The sequence below is a fragment of the Rhinopithecus bieti genome, unplaced genomic scaffold (assembly GCF_001698545.2).
Source record: "Rhinopithecus bieti isolate Rb0 unplaced genomic scaffold, ASM169854v2 scaffold_12573, whole genome shotgun sequence".
In the NCBI taxonomy this organism is placed as follows: domain Eukaryota; kingdom Metazoa; phylum Chordata; class Mammalia; order Primates; family Cercopithecidae; genus Rhinopithecus; species Rhinopithecus bieti.
The window spans coordinates 2117709-2123410 of NW_016807321.1; the positions used below are offsets into that span (position 1 = coordinate 2117709).

At 51.9% G+C, this 5702-nt stretch overlaps 1 protein-coding gene across 1 annotated transcript in view; it reads left to right on the forward strand.

The window, feature by feature from the left end:
* The first annotated feature begins 435 nt into the window (after nt 1-435).
* Nucleotides 436-5702, forward strand: part of DNAJC5 (DnaJ heat shock protein family (Hsp40) member C5) — a 17763-nt gene continuing 12496 nt past the window's right edge. The window contains exon 1 of the transcript XR_001887207.1: nt 436-1290. The gene's annotated coding sequence lies outside the window, so the exon portion shown is untranslated. The remainder of the gene's footprint in view (nt 1291-5702) is intronic.

Below are 5702 nucleotides of genomic sequence, written 5' to 3' on the forward strand. Positions count from 1 at the left end.
GCAAGAAAATAGCATTGAATTTCATGTATATGTGGGGAAAGTGGAACTTCCAGGTACTGATCATTTTCCGGTTTTTAAATTAGAGACAAGATCGTGGTGTGTATGCATCATAATTTATATGTTCCATATATTTCTTTTTTTTTTTTGGAGATGGAGTCTTACTCTATCTCACAGGCTGGATTGCAGTGGCATGATCTCTGCTCACTGCAAGCTCTGCCTCCCGGGTTCACGCCATTCTCCTGCCTTAGCCTCCCAAGTAGCTGGGACCACAGGCGCCGCCACCTTGCCCGGCTAATTTTTTGTATTTTTCATAGAGACGGGGTTTTGCCGTGTTAGCCAGGATGGTCTCGATCTCCCGACCTCGTGATCCGCCCACCTCAGCCTCCCAAAGTGCTGGGATTACAGGCGTGAGCCACCGCGCCCGGCCGATATGTTCCATATATTTCTTCCCGTATTTCATGTAATACGTAGTAAAATATTTAAAACAGAAAATAGACTTCCTTTTAAGATGTTTCAAATCTGTTCTTACGAAGTTGGCCGGTTTCTCCCCAGCAGTCGTCTGGGTTCAGCAGCAGCTCTTCTGTAAAACGTTTGCTGCGCACACTGAGGTTGCACCTGGAAGTACAGAAATAAGAACACACGTATTTTATTTTATTTTATTTTTTTACCCCTGAAGATCTTTAAGTCTTCTGAGGAGCATGGACCTGCTAGACTGCAAGCTGCGAGGGCCGAGATTTTTGCCTGTTTGGTTTATTTTGTTACCACTGAGTCCCCAGCTCTGAGAACAGAGCAAGGCATGTGATCGATGCTTCGTAACTGTTGAACAAATGAATGCTGAGCTGTGACGGCACTGACGTGTGTCCAGGGAGAGGATGCACCCTGCCGTGTGGACGTGTGCCCAGGGCCCAGGACAGCGCCACGGAAGAGGACACACAGGACAGTGCCATGGAAGAGGACGCACCCGGCTGTGTGGATGTGTGCCCAGGGCCCAGGACAGCACCACAGAAGAGGACACACAGGACAGTGCCCCGGAAGAGGGCACACCCAGCTGTATGGACGTGTGCCCAGAGCCCAGGACAGCGCCATGGAAGAGGATGCACCCTGCCGTGTGGCAGGAGAGGTTCCCAAGGGCAGGTTCAGGGTTCTGGGGTCTGAGTGAGAGCTCTCCAGGTGGCAGGGAGTAGGGCAGGGTGTTGGAAGAGATGGCAGGTTGTGTCAGGGGCTGACATGGGACTCAACGCGCTGTCTCTGCCCAGGAGCAAGTCGTCCTGCGTCGGACCAGGAAGTATGGTGGGTGTGGTGGGGGAAGGGGCTGGGGTCAGCAGGGCTGTCATCCACCAGTGTCTAGTGGGCTGGCCACCATGCGGGGGGGCCTCAGACTACAGCCAGGGCTGTGAAGGAGCTGAGGTCATAGAGCGGCTGCCCTGGCATAGGGAGGGAAGACACGAGTCCCACCGTTTGAGAAGCTCAGTGTCCCTGCATGTGTGCGCTCTTGTCTGCCTCAGCACGTGTGCAGGCCCTGGGGCTGCTGCCAGCAGAATGACTGGGATACGCTAGATTTGTAAAATGTGACCCTTTTTTTTTGCTTTTCATTTTTCTTTTTCTTTCTTTCTTTCTTTCTTTCTTTCTTTCTTTCTTTCTTTCTTTCTTTCTTTCTGTCTGTCTGTCTTTCTTTCTGTCTTTCTTTCTTTCTGTCTTTCTTTCTCTTTCTTTCCTTTCTTCTTTCTTTCTTTCTTTCTTTCATTTTTGAGACAGAGTCTTACTCTGTCAGCTAGGCTGGAGTGCAGTGGTGAGATCTTGGCTCGCTGCAACCTCCCCCTCTAGGGTTCAAGCGATTCTCCTGCCTCAGCCTCCTGAGTAGCTGGGATTACAGACGCATGCCACCACACCCGGCTAATTTTGTAGTTTTAGTAGAGACAACACACTTGGCTAATTTTGTAGTTTTAGTAGAGACGGGTTTCTCCATGTTGGTCAGGCTGGTCTCGAACTCCTGGTCTCAAGAAGCAATCCACCTGCCTCAGCCTCCCAAAACCTTGTTTTGTTTTGTTTTGTTTTGTTTTGAGACGGAGTTTCGCTCTTGTTGCCCAGACTGGAGTGCAGTGGCATGGTCTCACCTCACTGCAACCTCCACCTCCTGGGTTCAAGTGATTCTTCTACCTCAGCCTCCCGAGTAGGTGGGATTACAGGCATGCACCACCATGCCTGGCTAATTTTGCATTTTTAGTAGAGGTGAGGTTTCTCCACGCTGGTCAAGCTGGCCTCAAACTCCTGACCTCAGGTCATCCTCTCTCCTCGGCCTCCCAAAGTTTTGGGATTACAGGCGTGAGCCACTATACCTGGCCACCTTGTTTACTTTTTAAAAACAATGATGTCACTAAGAGTTCCGACTGGGGCCAGGTGTGGTGACTCACGCCTGTAATCCCAGCACTTTGGGAGGCCGAGGCAGGCGAATCATGAGGTCAGGAGATTAAGACCATCCTGGCTAACATGGTGAAACCCCGTCTCTACTAAAAATGCAAAAATTAGCTGGGCGTGGTGGCGGGCGCCTGTAGTCCCAGCTACTTGGGAGGCTGAGGCAGGAGAATGGCGTGAACCCGGGAGGTGGAGCTTGCAGTGAGCCGAGATCACACCGCTGTACTCCAGTCTGGGCGACAGAACGAGACTCCACCTCAGAAAAAAAAAAGAATTCCGACTGAAGGTTGGAACTTAGCCCTCTAGAAATGAAGGCTGAGTAACGCTGATGGCAGCTTGTCACCTGCAGCAGGTGCTGTTCGTGTAGCTGCGGCTGCACACCAGGCCTCTCCTCTAGCTGTGTTATAACCTTTCTGTTGACATGGGGTCCGCTTGAAATTTATTTTTGGAGACGGGATCTCACTCTGTCACCCAGGCTGATGTCCAGTGGTGCAATTTCAGCTCACTGCAAGCTCCTCCCAGAATCAAGCCATCCTCCTGCCTCAGCCTCCCGAGTAGCTGGGACTACAGGTGCCACCACACCCGGCTAATTTTTGTATTTTTTTTTCTTTTTTTTTCAAGATGTAGTCTCGCTCTGTCACCCAGGCTGGAGTGCAGTGGCCTAATCTCGGCTCACTGCAAGCTCCGCCTCCCGGGTTCACGCCATTCTCCTGTCTCAGCCTCCTGAGTAGCTGGGACTACAAGCACCCGCCACCATGCCCAGCTAATTTTTTGTATTTTGAGTAGAGACGGGGTTTCACCATGTTAGCCAGGATGGTCTCGATCTCCTGACCTCGTGATCCGCCTGCCTCGGCCTCCCAGAGTGCTGGAATTACAGGCGTGAGCCACCGCGCTCGGCCTAATTTTTATATTTTTAGTAGAGATGAGGTTTCACCATATTGGCCAGGCTGGTCTTCAACTCCAGACCTCAGGTGATTCAACCACCTCAGCCTCCCAAAGTGCTGGGGTTACAGGCGTGAACCACCAGTCCTGGCTCCCTTGAAATTTAATTAAAAGAAGTTTAGGAAGAAGGGAGTTGTGAGGTGCTACTTCAGACATCAGGTAAACTCCCCGACTCATTGCCCCAAGAGAATTGACAGTCTAGGCTGGGCAGCTCATGCCTGTAATCCCAGCACTTCGAGAGACCGAGGCGGACGGATCACCTGAGGTCAGGAGTTCAAGACTATCTTGGCCAACATGGTGAAAACCCCATCTGTACTAAAAATACAAAACAATTCGCCGGGTGTGGTGGTTCACGCCTGTGATCCCAGCTACCCGAGAGGTTGAGGCAGGAGAATCGCTTGAACCTGGGTGGCAGAGGGTGCATTGAGCCAAGATTGCACCATTGCACTCCATCCAGCCTGGGTGACAGAGTGAGACTCCGTCTCAAAAAAAAAAAAAAGAAAAGGAAGTAGACATCAGAAAGGATTGGCTTCTGTGATCTCAGCACTTTGGTGACCACGACCCAAGGCCGGAGGATCGCTTGAGTCAAGGAATTCAAGATCAGCCCAAGCAACATAGTGAGACCCCGTCTCTGCAAAAAATTTCTAAAAGCTTAGCTGGCATGGTGGCTCACGCCTGTCGCCCAACCTACTCAGGAGGCTGAGTTGGGAGGATCACTTGAGTCTGAGAGATTGAGGCTGCCGTGATCCCTTATCACACCACTGCGTTCCAGCCTGGGTGACAGAGCAAGACCCTGTCTCCAAATAAAAAAGCAAAAAATGGTCTTTTACCTAGGTGTTTACCATTTCCAGTGGTCTTCATTCCTTTCTAAAAATCCAGGTTTTAGCCAGACGCGGTGGCTCACCCCTGTAATCCCAGTAGTTTGGGAGGCTGAGGTGAGTGGATCACCCAAGGCCAGGAGTTCAAGACCAGCCTGACCAACGTGGGGAAACCCCATCTCTACTAAAAATACAAGATTTGCCGCGCATGGTGGCGCGTGCCTGTAATCCCAGCTACTCGGGAGGCTGAGGCAGGAGAATCACTTGAACCTGGGAGGCAGAGGTTGCAGTGAGTTGATGACTTAGGATTTTTCTTCTCAGTCGCTTAGCAAGCTGGGGGACCCATGGCTAGCGGTGCCCCACCTGGGTCCTGCTTGGCCACGCTGGCGTGCCCCAACTCACCTGTGTTCGGTGGTTCCTGAGCTTGTGTGCCACACCCAAGATCAAGGATACACTGGACGTTGAAGGATGAGGAGGGCGGAGAAGAAGTTTATTGAGCAGTGAAACAGCTTTCGTTGGACCAGGGGATGCAGGGGCGGTTCCCCTACCCGAAGGCAGGAAAATCCGCCTGTGTGGCTGGGTCTGAGGCCTTTTATGGACTCAGGATGCAAAGTGCTTGCAGTGCTTGCTGATGGCTTTGTGAGTATGCCAAAAAGGTTGAAGCAAAGACACCATTCCAAAGTGGGCATGACAGTGTAGAAAACCAGTTAGAGGCCAGGCGCTGTGGCTCACGCCTGTAATCCCAGCACTTTGGGAGGCCGAGGCAGACGGATCACAAGGTCACCCCATCTCTACTAAAAATACAAAAATTGGGCGTGGTTCGCCTGCCCGTAGTCGCAATGACTCGGGAGGCTGAGGCAGAAGAATCGCTTGAACCCGGGAGGCGGAGGTTGCAGTGAGCCGAGGTCATACACCTCTGTGCTCCAGCCTGGGCAACAGAGCGAGATTCCACCTCAAAAAAGAAAAAAATTAGGAAAGGATAGGTGTGTATAAAATAGGTGAAGAGTGGGGTTTAATCAGAGGAAAGTGTGGCACACAGGAAGGCAAGTTCTTAATCTGGTCTGAGAATTTCACTGGTGGCTCAGCTGTCAGGTTTTAAACTGTCTTTGGCTTGGAGGTGGGTTTCACCGGGACCTACCCCATCTGCCTGGGCATTCAGCTGCTTCCTGCCAGTGTCACCGAGACCGCGCCACTGCACTCCAGCCTGGGCCACAAAGCGAGACTGCAAGACTGTCTTAAAAAACCCCACATTGGCCGGGCGCGGTGGCTCAAGCCTGTAATCCCAGCACTTTGGGAGGCCAAGACGGGCGGATCACAAGGTCAGGAGATCGAGACCATCCTGGCTAACATAGTGAAACCCCGTCTCTACTAAAAAATACAAAAAACTAGCCGGGCGAAGTGGCGGGCGCCTGTAGTCCCAGCTACTAGGGAGGTTGAGGCAGGAGAATGGCATAAACCCAGGAGGCAGAGCTTGCAGTGAGCTGAGATCCGGCCACTGCACTCCAGCCTGGGCGACAGAGCAAGACTCTG